At 44.5% G+C, this 12,681-nt stretch overlaps 1 long non-coding RNA gene across 1 annotated transcript in view; it reads right to left on the bottom strand.

Moving 5' to 3' along the window:
- Window positions 1-12,681, bottom strand: part of LOC132248439 (uncharacterized) — a 70,875-nt gene that overhangs the window by 30,140 nt on the left and 28,054 nt on the right. The window contains exon 2 of the long non-coding RNA XR_009459634.1: window positions 11,420-11,626. This is a non-coding gene — a long non-coding RNA (uncharacterized LOC132248439). The remainder of the gene's footprint in view (window positions 1-11,419; window positions 11,627-12,681) is intronic.

The raw sequence follows: 12,681 nt of genomic DNA, 5'->3' as shown, positions 1-12,681 counted from the left end.
ACCAGTGCGACTCTAATAAGCAGCAAACATGGTTTCATAGGATTCACCGACAGCTCCACTGAAGTTAACAGAATCACATGGTTTGCAGATATGTCCCGTGTTGTCAGTCCTTCATCCTAGACTCAAAGATCCTTTTCTGCAGGCTTCTATATTAACACGGTAATTATAGCCTAATGCTTTGAACCCAAGACTAAGCATCACAAACTTGATTTGGTTCCTTAATTGTCACTTGTTTTGAATGAAATCCATTCTGGTCCTCTGCATAGGAGTGTAAGGGAGGGGCGATCACCAGGGAAGACTATACCTCAGTTGCTCGGGGCTGCAGGGGGGCGGTCAGGAAGGCAAAGGTAGAGATGGATCTGGGACTAGCTACCCAGATTAAAGACAACAAGAAGTCCTTTTTTAAATACATGGGGGACAAAAAGAAGGTACCCAGTAATGTGGGGCCTCTGCAAGACACGCTAGGAAATATGGTTGTCACACCAGACAAGGCTAACCTATTTAATAATTTCTTTGCCTCCATTTCCCTCAACAGGGACCAGATCAGCCTGTCCGCCGGGACCCCCTCAGGCCCCGGGGGAGGCACATCCAGGCCTAGGGTCAGTAAAGATCTAGTCAGGGAACTTCTGGAGGGACTGGACATATTTAAATCAGCTGGTCCTGACGACCTCCACCCCAGAGTGCTGAGGGAATTAGCAGAGGTCATTGCGGGACCCCTGGCACGGCTCTATGAGTACTCATGGTGCTCTGGTGTGGTACCAGAGGACTGGAAAAGGGCCAATGTGGTTCCCATTTTCAAAAAAGGGAGGAAGGAGGACCCAGGGAACTACAGGCCAGTTAGTCTTACCTTGATCCTGGGTAAGCTTTTGGAGAGAATTATCCTGGCGCATGTCCACGAGGGGCCAGCAGGGGAGGTTATGCTTAGGGGCAACCAACATGGGTTCATTAGAGGCAGGTTCTGTCAGACCAACCTGGTGGCCTTCTACGACCAGGTCACAAAATCCTTAGATGCAGGGGTAGCAGTGGATGTAGTCTTTCTGGACTTCAGGAAGGCCTTCGACACTGTCTCTCACCCCATTCTCATTAAAAAACTAGGGGACTGTAGCATCGACATCTACACAGTCAGATGGGTCGCTAACTGGCTGGAAGGCCGCACCCAGAGAGTGGTGGTGGATGGGTCATTTTCGACCTGGAGGGATGTGGGCAGTGGGGTCCTCCAGGGCTCGGTCCTCAGGCCCGCACTGTTCAACATCTTCATCAGTGACTTGGACGAGGGTGTAAAAAGCACCCTATTCAAATTTGCTGACAGCACTAAGATGTGGGGGGAAGTGGGCATGCTAGAAGGGAGGAATAGGCTGCAATTGGACCTAGGCAGGTTACAGGGGTGGGCAGATGAGAACAGGATGGGTTTCAGCACTGACAAGTGCAAGGTGCTGCACCTGGGGAGGAAGAACCAGCAGCATCCCTACAGGCGGGGGAACTCCCTTCTTGTCAGTGCAGAGGCAGAAAAGGATCTTGGAGTCATTAGTGACGCCAAAATGAACATGGGGCGGCAGTGTGGAGACGCAGGCAGGAAGGCCAACCACACCTTGTCATGCATCCACAGATGCATCTCAAGCAGGTCAAAGGAGGTGATCCTCCCCCTCTATGCGGCACTGCGTCCAGTTCTGGGCACCGCATTTCAGGAGGGATGTGGACAGCATCGAGAGGGCCCAGAGGAGGGCCACCCGCATGATCGGGGGCAGCAGGGCAGGCCCTACGAGGAGAGGCTAAGGGAGCTGAACCTGTTCAACCTCCACAAGAGAAGGCTGAGGGGAGGGGATCTAGTGGTCTGTTACAAACTAGTCAAAGTAGACCAGGAGGCATTGGGGGAGTCCCTGTTTCCCCGAGCACTACCAGGAGTGACTAGAAATAATGGTCACAAGCTGGCAGAGGGTAGATTCAGACTAGACATCAGGAGGCGCTACTTCACTGTCAGGGCGGCTAGGAGCTGGAACCAACTTCCAAGAGAAGTGGTGCTGGCTCCTACCCTGGGAGTCTTTAAGAGGAGGCTAGATGAACACCTTGCTGGGGTCGTTTGACCCCAGTGCTCTTTCCTACCATGGCAGGGGGTCGGACTTGATGATCTGTCAAGGTCCCTTCTGACCCTACCAACTATGAAACTATAAGAACTACAGCAGGATGGCCAAAACTGTCAAACTGAACCACTAAAAATATGGGCCATTGTGGAATAAACTTGTCAATAGGATAAGTGCTGGTATTTTTCCTGACTGCTGTCAGTTTGAGGTTGCCTTATGTCCTTAGGTTTCAGGGCACAAAACATGTTTAAATGTTCTAATATAACTACTGGAGCTGTTACCATTGCCCATATATTTATAAATTAAGTTATAATTTATTCCCTACCATATCCATATCTTGCCCACACATGCACACAGAATTGTGTAAAAAATTACACTATTTGCATATTGACTTGACCCTACACTTTGCTGGAAGGGAGTTCAGTAAAGCTGAGGAAAGGGAGTTTCTGATGCTGGCAGAAGACTAAGTAGTACATGTTAAAGCAACCTAAGGACCTTCTATTCGCTTGTCTTGACAACCAGGACCATTATTCCATAATGCACTCTGTTCCTGCCCATTCTTCCCTTAAATGTCCCTTCCTATTCTCGACAGGTATCATTATGTACAGAGACAGCTTCACTGACTTTACACCAGCTATGTTCTAACTGTTCCATTGAAAGAGTCATCACCAGCAGCTCCACCAAGCTCCCTTTGGGGCCCCTTTCACCAATTGGGCAATACAAAGGAAGCTGAACATGATGGGAACTGGACCAATATCTTCAAATTGCTACTTTCTGGGCACTGTATCCCATTCATCCTCCAAAACAAATAACGTAGTGCTTAGGGCCAGATTCTATAGCACCTCCTGGGCATCTACGTGGACATAGGCACCAAAGTGAGATTCTACTCCACCCTGTTCAAGTCCCTGTAAATGCATTAATGCATCTACTTTTGTACCATGCCATCATCTGACCTTTAAGACCAAGTCAAAAAAGCAGTGAGGAGAAGGAGGAGGAGGACTTGCCCACCTTCTGTATCAATAGAACTACAGAGACGTGAACAGAATGGAATAGGATCACACCGAGGTCCACTTATATGCATAATAGGTGGAATAGGATCTGGTGTTAATTCTAGTTGCTGTGGTAAGTAATGCACATTTCAAATAATTTGTTTTCCTGCTAACATATTTCTTTAGATCAGTCACAAGGAAGTTCACCCCAGGGAGGTGATGGGGAGGGGGTTAATGTTAAATCATGACGAGGCAGGAAATTCAGAGTGCTTTCTGGACTACATATCATCATCATCCCTTCCTGCCCTTCCTTTTCTCTTAAAAAAAAAAAAAATCAGGCTTGTAATTGACATTTAAATTAATTAATGTAATTTAATTGTGACCAGCTCCTTCCTGAGTGAAATGGATAAAAAACCAAGAGTATTGCTGATCTTTCAAAGTCTTTGAACAATATCAGAAGGATGTGGCTATACCCCCACTTCCGAATAAATTGTAGGGCCATACTGAGAGAACCAAATGGAGCTCACGGTCTTTGGCTGCCTCTGACCCTTTAATTAGAGCAGCAGGGTGGAAGTAAATAAACTCTGACTTCTTCCTTTATGACCTTCGATTTCTGACAGGAACAAGCCACTCCGGAGAAATGCTTTAATGACCAAATTCTTTACTAGGTGGGGGTGGGCGGGGAAACATTTGATCTTCCATCACCAGTACAGTAGTCTGCCCAGGGACCAGACACTGCTTGCTTAACAGAAACCTGCTAAAATGAAGTAAGGATGAGCTATTAAAGATGAGCTTTATTTTTGCCCATTTCAGCTAAATTGGAAGCAACTCTTGTTCAGCCCAGTCATGCTCTTTAATTATTGTCATCTCTGCTTGCCCTCTCCAAGTTCACAGAATGTGGTGCAACTTTTTTGGGAGAGCATTGAGGGCACATATATTTGTGTTATTCATAGAGTTGGTAGGGGCCTCCAGGTCACGCAGTTCAAACCCTGCTCAGAGGCAGGATTTACTATTCCAAAAGGCACAGGTAAAGCTCTTATTTGCAATTCGTTGTCACTTTTAATAGCTCCTTCAGGCTTCCCCTGACTTCGGTAGGCACATGCTATTTGTGCCAGCCAAGGATTTGGCCCTTCACTTCAGTACCATGATTCACTAGTTGGACTCGGTCATAAGAAACATACTGCAGGAGACAACACAAGGTTAGGTTACACAATACAGATGAAAAATAGTCTCCATTGACTTCATCTGAGCTACATCAATTATACTAGTGAATGTGGCCCTAATTGGATTAGGATTGTATATCCTAATGGGGGACAACCTTTTTGGCAGGTGTGCCACAAATTAGACTTCACAGCCTCCTGGAGTGCCATTACAATCCCTTTCTCCTGCCTAATCCACTTTTTGCTCCCTCCCTGATCTGCTGTTCTGTTTTCTGCTCCCTGCACTGTGTTCCCTTCCCGATTTGCTGCTCTCCACTCTACTTTATCTGCCACTGTGTTCCCTGCCCCTTCCCCAATCTGCTCCCGCACACAAAGGCCGGTCATGCCACTTGTGGTAGCTTGCCACAGGTTGGCAAAGCCTGGTACATCCTAAGAATTGAAGCACAGCCAGCAAAAAGTATGTAGGTCAGACCTCAGCTACAGTAAATCAGTATAACTCTATTGACTTCCATGATTTAGATTAGCTGATGATCTGCCCTTTTTATTCCAGATCAAGATTTACATAAGGCTTATTTCCAGCAGCATGTTTTCCTCCAAATATACATATTCTTGGATAGTTTGAACAGATGAGACAAGCCATGTCACTTTGTTCCTCCTCACTGCACCCCAGGATACACTATTGGTTTTGTATACAGAAATAAAATCCTACCCTTCTCTCCTTCAACACAAGGCAATATAAAAAGCACCTGCAAAAACTTTGTGTTGCTCTGTTACTTGTTCCTAGACTGTGTTGAAGCTTCCTGTAAATTGTCCTTTTCGAGCCTTGTTATTGCAAATACAAGTTGCATTTTCCTCTTTTATTCCTGATGCTTTATTATTTAATCAGAAAGAGCTTCCTTATTCTACAGGCTGCTGTGAGCTGCCTGCACTGTGGGAGGGCTCTCAGCATTCAAGATACAATGCAACTCACAAAAGCTGCTTTTTTTTCCCCCCTTTAAATCCCTGTTTGGGTAGGAGAAACTTGCTTCTCCACATCTCCTCTCACTGGCTTCAGTGTAACTACATTTACTTCAGTGAAAGTATGGACTCCTGGATTAAGGGGCTCATGATGTTCAGGAAATGCGAGTCCCATCCCTGGCTCTACCACTTGCTTGCACAAGCCATTCACAGCCAGATGCCAACAAGGACTTAGGCACTTCTCACAGAACTCACATGGACTTCCAATTCAAACCAGTGACCCAAAACCTCCTCCTCAGAGGCAACCTACTCTTGGAGAGGTGTAAAATGGCTAGGTGGGTCCCTTATTAACATGATGGTTCCCAAGGCACCTTTGCCTTCCAAGGCTGACTGGATCTAAACAAGCGAGTGCCTAGCTCCTGCCCCAGCCTTATGTGAATCCAGAAGCTCCGTGGAGCGATGCCAAAGTCCCACAATGGGCCCATTCCAATAGACACGCTCAAAAGCTAATGGAGAGAGTGTAGCATCTTACTTCAGGATTCCTTACAAGGGGACCAGCCACCCACGTCTTAAGTACTATGTCATAGAAAACGAGGGTTAGAAGGGACCCCAGGAGGTCATCTAGTCCAACTCCCTGGCTCAAAGCAGGACTATCCCCAACTAGATCATTGCAGCCAAAGCTTTGTCTAGCTGTAGCCTTTGTCTTGGAAGCATCCAAGTTTTTCTATGGATCTAGGGATTAAAATTTATCTGTATCCCAGTACCCCCAGCCCTCCATTGGCAATATTGCATTTCCTACCTCATGGGGTACCCGGAGGCTAAGCTTATTACTGTTAGAGTGACCTCTACATCAAAGGGACAGAAAGGAGTTGGGGGGGGGTTGAGTCAAAAATAAAAATAAAATCCAAGCTACTCATTTAATCCCAGTATAAATTAGGAGAGTCAAGCTCCCATTATGCTAATTACTCTGACTTTAACCAGTGGATACTATTAGGTTGATATTTTTATTGTACAAAATGGTAGCAGAAATTGGAGATAGTCCAAATCCTTTAATTTGCCTACAAATTAATTTTTAATCCAGGTACATAATGGGATTTAATGTATATGGAATGTTTCAGCTCTACTTCCAATGAGCAACAACCACAGAACTGACTTGCCAGCTGCTGCAAAACCATAACTTTACCATTTAATTAATTAAAAAAGGCTCAGAAAAGGAGGGAAGTAGGTGCCCCCCCCCCGGCCAAAAAAAAAAAAAAGAAAACCTTCAGTATGAAATAAATACTTCTGTAAATGCTTCTGCAATCAGAATTACAAGGATTAGTATTATTACTCTTAATAACATCCAAACACAGAATGAACACAAAGAGGAATTATCAAAACAATCTAGGTAAAGATCTCAAATATACTCTGTATCTTATGTCTGGCGTACACCTCATTTTCACCTTGGTAAAAATACAAGATCAAAAGGATATAGCCGAGGGGTATAATTTTCTCCTCTTTTGTCAGATCCCAAAATGTTAAGTGCACATTCTTTTCCAGCAATCCCTATACAAAAGGCTTAAAAGAGCAGCAATGAACTTCAGTCTATTAAATGTCACCCCAAAATAGGTAATTACTGCATGCACATTAAACTGATACAGTCTTCTCCTCACAAGGTTCCATTTTACTATCTAATATATTACTGAATCTTAATTGGTGTGGCAATGAAACCTCTCAGAGCTACAATTCAAAAGACCTCCAAGTTTCACCCACCAACCAGACTGTTCTAAACATGGATAAGAATCGCTGAAAAACACTGCAAAAATTCACTGTAAACTCAAATATGAGGAAGATGCATTGAGCTGTAAGAGCCAGCAGTGTTGCCATACCCCACTGTCAACCTAGCAGCGATGCAAGCTTATGCACAGATTCCAAGTGAATCACTTGGCAGAACTGCTGTACCATTTAGGAGGCAGAGGTTGTTGGTTGAATGGATCTTTGCATGTGCCCCCTTATTCCTTGAGAGCCCACTGGCTGAATATAAGAGTGATGCCAGACAAGATAACGTGTTTAATTGGCAGATTAAAAACTGAGGGAGGACAGGCTAAATACTAGCTACACGCCGTAATTCAAAAGTTCAGATCAACTAAACTCAAACTTTCCTGAAGGTCAGGAGCTATTTGGATGTGGCATTCCACTAGAGAGAAGGGCTATATAGCTAAATATTTTAGGTTTGCATCAGAATCTGTCCTAAAAACTGTCCAATCCAACATCTTTCAATAATTAAATGGATTACTGGCCTTCTTTTTAAGAGTGATTGCTCCAAGGATCACTGACAGAAATCATAAGAGTGGAGACTTTCAAGTTACATCAATAGTACCTGTAAAAAACCTATTAGAATTACATAGAATATTCTATTTCTCCATTGCTAAGTAAATAATATGGACCGTCTTCTCCCATGCAGAAGCATCCTACGCTCTCCAAGATGTACAACTGGCATTTTCTGCGATTGAGGAACATTGCCCTGCTGGTGTTACAGAATGATAGGGGAAATTACCTACTGATGATTAGGAGGCAGCAATAAATGTCTGACACGCTCTTCTTCACCAACATCCACAGTTAAATGCTCCATGATTTTAGGGTTATGTCATGTCACTGATCAGGGCATGTAAATCTCCAAAGTAACCAAAAGGGAAGTCATGTATAAAAATAGGCTATATGCTACCATCTTCCTAGCAACATTTCTAATAAATCCCAAATACCTTCCATAGACTCAGCAGTTTCTCTGAGGCTCGATGTTCAAAAGCTGTTGCTTGTAAAATTATTCTCCAAAGCCTTCAGGTTTCTGCTTAGCTATGAATTTTCCTTAAGCAAGTGTCTGTGAAAGCACCCTGTGGTCTCCGATTCAGCAAAAAGTAAGTCTCCTTACCTCCTCCCTGCAGATCCTCCTGTAGAGAACCACAAGAAGCTTCCAGCTTGACAATGTGAGGGCAAAGTGTTTAACCCTTTAATGCTCCTTCATAGCCTTAGTGATAGAAAATACAACCATAGAAGAATGGACAGAGGTTTCATCTGAGGCACTCTCCAATTCCATAATACAGCTTGTTGAGTGAGAGGAGTTTGGCTGACCTGGATAACCAAGGCCTGACACTAAGGGCCAGATTTTCCAAGGAGCTCAGCACGTTGGATGCCAAGTGCTTTGAACATCTGGTCACATGTGTCACCATGGCAGCTGCTGAGCCCTCAAAATTTGGTCTTGTGTTGCTAAACTGCAGATCTTCAAGAAGATTCTACAAAGATGTGGAGGTGGAGTTGAGCTATCAAACCCAAATACAGATACTGATTATTTCTCCCCTTCAAACAAAGTAAAATGCCAGGTACTTGGGCTGCTAAACTACACAAGATAACAGTTGGGCTTAGAGGCCCATCAGCAAGTAGTTCTTCATACGAGTTACTGTATCACCACCATCCCAGACTTGATTTCTGCCAGTGGCAGCTGAACGTGAAAAAGAACTGGGCAACAATTCATCCATGAGGCTTTGTCTTCTACCAAAGAATACTCTAGCATGCCACAATCGTAGTATGAAGTGTTACGTGCAGAAAACCGTACACTGTGATTTATGTTCGGTGCAGAAAGTTTCATGTGTAGCAAAGTCCTATATGTAATTAAACCACAGTAATGCATAACATCTGCACCCAAGACTTAATAAACTGAATTGCATGTGATCCTATTTCCCTTCAAGCTGCCAGTCTTCCCTCCATACAATGAGTATGAGATCCTGGGCCTACACTCCCTCCCATCTGCTCTAGACCCAGCCATGCCAGCAAGCTGATCATGGACTGAGGCTGGACTTGCAAGCAGTGATTCAGATTAGCTTTGTAGTTGTCTTTCAGGATCTCAGCCACATCCTATGGACTGCCCCATCTGGGAAGAACTAACCCAATTCCCCACACTTGATTTTCCCCGAGATGAACGCTGACAGCAGTGAGCAAGCTTACAACTGTAACTGTTCACTGCATATTTTGCAGCAGCAGGGGGGAACCCAAGTGCAATATTTGTAGGACTTAACTCCGATTGAAAACAAATCTCTGCTCCAATGGGCTGGCAAGGAAAGTGGATCCCTGTACCATCATGCTGGCAAGTAATATTTTACACACCAGAGCTTTGGGCTTGGAAGTTTTCCTAGCATCAGCAAGTTGGCAAGGGAATGTCAGCACTACATGCCAGAATGCGGTAATGAAAGTTTCAGTCTTCAGAGTATTAATGTGGAAACCTTTCAAGACCAACTTCACCAACTGGGATAGAGTCATTAGCGAGGATGACTTATTTATGACTTTTAACCTGTTTGCTCTTACAGCCCCGTATGGACAAGTCTTTAAGGGTGTGATCATGTCATTGTAAATTTAGAGATGGCAAAAAACACATGTTTTCCAGAGAAGCAAAGGGAACAGTTTCTAGCCAGCTGGAATTTTCAAATCATGTCATTAATAGCTTCAGATTTAAAGAAGAAAATCTACTCTATCCATACAGTTATCAGAAACATTTTAAGGCCAAGTAATATTACTTATATTAGAGAAACACCTAAAGACCCCAATAAAAATTAACGCTGCACTGAGTCGGTCTCTGTACAAGCATGTTAGGGAGCGACCGTCCTGCCCTGAATCATCTGCAAAGCAGACAAGGCAGAAAGAGAGAAGACATGCAGAAACAGGCCCTAATGCAGAGCGTGGTGCTGGCCCACTGTCTTCACCCTTTGACAGCTCTGCCTCTCAAAGGTCTTCTCTAATTCTGCTAAACAGAAAAGAAAAATAAGGCTCAAAAATGGAACCAGCCTAAAATATTGTTGTCCACCATTACCAAGGGGTCCTCTAAGCTAGGGACATCGGGAGTAGAGCCCAAACTACATTTTTCTATCTTTAGATTTCATACACATGTGCATGCACACACACACACACACACACACACACACACACAAATTAAAGCAAGAGTAAAGCAGCACAAAGCACTTGGGCCCAATTACCAAAGGCCTCCATAGTGTTTAGCAACCAGAACTGTGAAAGGCTCTTCTTTCCTGGCTATTTCCTAGGACTCCTGACAGGCCACCAGGAAGAAAATTTCTCTCCAAAATCTTACCCTGTACCTCATCTTCTCAAAATTGAGCTGAGGCACAGTTTCCAGAATACAGTCCCATGACTGATAAAATTCCCCGGTCTCTTCCCTACCAGAAGATTGACACATTTAAAGAGCCTACAGTAATGTAACTGTGGGGTCTGCTTCCCAGGAGCCGCTCTCCTGGTTGCCACACCACCACTAGCAGTCCAGCTCTGGCTGCTGCCCCGGCACAGACCTGACCAGTTATACCTCCGAGAGCCTACATACCTGCCCGTTACCCATACCTGTTGGCATTCGATTGCAACTCTTAACTATGAAGAGATGACATTTCACCGCCCCCGACAGTGCCCAGCTCTGCAACTACTGTGCACTAGGCAGGGTAGAGATGCACTTCATAGACTAACTGAATCAAAGATGCATAAGCTTTCCCAAGAAAGATCTCACTTCATCAGATGCTATGAAATGGCATCCACAGAGCAGGACACTAAATAGAGTGATTTGACTATACAAGACAAGGAAGGAAGGGAGAGAAAGGAAGGGGGAAAGGGGCAGTGCTGAGAGAAGCAAACAAGTAATAAACCCATAGGCTGTGTCCAGACTAGCGTGGTTGTGCAGTATGCAGCACCAGACACGTATGCAGAACCGCATACCACACCTCCCGTTGTTCTCCGCGCTGCAAGGGAGCAGGGGAGAGGGCTTTTTTGAGGGATATCCAGGGGTCAAAAAAATAAATAAATAAATAGATAAAACCATATGGGGGGAAAAGTGGAATAGCACAAGTGGTGGCAGCATACGCCACACAAAGCTGGAGCTGCACTCCACTGCCAACCAGGCTGCGTGTGGCAGGATTGCAGCTGCTGAAGCCCTGGGAGGCTCCCAGGTAAGGCTCCTGGGGCCAGCTCTGTGCTGGCCCCAGCCTCCCCTACTGCCCCCGAGGTAACATACCGCACGCCATTGCGCATGTGGCGCAGGCGTTCCCCAAAGGACAACAAGCGGCAGCACAACGTGCGCCACCACTAGTTATCCCTGGGGAACCAAACATCCACACACAACTGGATGCAGCCATAGGGACCAAAAGGAGTCACAAGAAGTAATCCAAGTAACAGGATAAGAAACGATAGCCCCTATTTAGACAATCCTTACCACAAACCAGTGCGTGGATGATTTCTTTTCCTCAATTTTGCGTTCAAGTTGGCTTTCAAAGTTTTATTGGATAAAAACAGCTACTCTGAGGTCAGGAAAGTCCAGGCAGTTTAAAGTCTTCTGCCAAAGGCTTTTGTCAGATCAACGTCCCCTCGTTCCTTTGCATCAGAGTTGCCCTGTTGATCCAATGTAGACAGCAGAGAAGCACTGTAAGGAGATGATGACACATATAAAGCTGGTAGAGGTGAAGGTGAATGAGTCTCAGATGTAATAATCTATGTTTTTTTATCCAATGATGATATATGCCCTGTATTGATAAGGGAGCACACTGGCATCTGGGTCAACTGCAAAGCCTGGTGCCTCAGTGAGGTATTAGGTAGCCCATTGCTTGGGAGACCTCTTTTGAGGTTGTGGGGCTGCAGGTAAACTAGGACAGGTTTGTCCCTCATGACGGCCTTAAAATGGTTGCCATTTTCCAGGAGGGGTTGAAGGTCATTAATCATGACCAAGGTGTTCAAACTAGAGGCTTGTGCAGTGTGACACAAGATTAGACCATTTGCCTCTGCCTCAGCATACGCTTCTGAAAATTGATAGAACAACTTTTAAAAAGTACCAAAAATAACTCTTTTGAAAGCCTCTGAGGAATTTCACCTGCAGTCATGAGGCCAGTTTGTTTCCACGGAGGCCCCTTTATGCTGGCAGTGTAAATATGACTAGCTCTTATTTTAAGGCCAGATCACAGAGACTTTACTATAAACAACATTCTGGTAATAGCCAACTGCTTTCAAAACTAGAAAATGAAAAGCCCTTGCTCATGCATTTGGGCCCAATGCAGCATGCACTGAAATCATTTAAAGAGCAGCTTTTGCCATCAGCAAGACTGGGACCAGCCCACAGCACTCAGCAGTTGCATCTCACTCTTCAAGAACTTTGCAAACTGTTATTTCTTGCAAAATGAACTTAAGCACCTGTACTGCAAGTGACTGGCTCCTCACAAAGTTACCTCGCCGTGCCCTTTAGATTAGTGAGATTGCAGATTTGTTTTCATTATGGGAAATAAACTGATTAGCAGATGGCTGTTCATTTTTTCCTCTCTGTCAACTCCAATGTAATACAAATGGAAATCTTATTTAAATGAATGTTCAGGGAGCTCCCACAGAATCAAGATTCCTGTACATTAAGTATATTTTTGCAAATACAATTAATTCATCTTTAAAAATAAAAAGGCAGTTTATTTCTATATTTGATTGTTTGATGGTACA

This window comes from Alligator mississippiensis, chromosome 2, assembly GCF_030867095.1.
Source record: "Alligator mississippiensis isolate rAllMis1 chromosome 2, rAllMis1, whole genome shotgun sequence".
NCBI classification, from domain to species: Eukaryota; Metazoa; Chordata; order Crocodylia; family Alligatoridae; genus Alligator; species Alligator mississippiensis.
The sequence above is the reverse complement of the archived record's forward strand: the minus strand, read 5'-3'. Positions and strand labels throughout refer to the sequence as shown.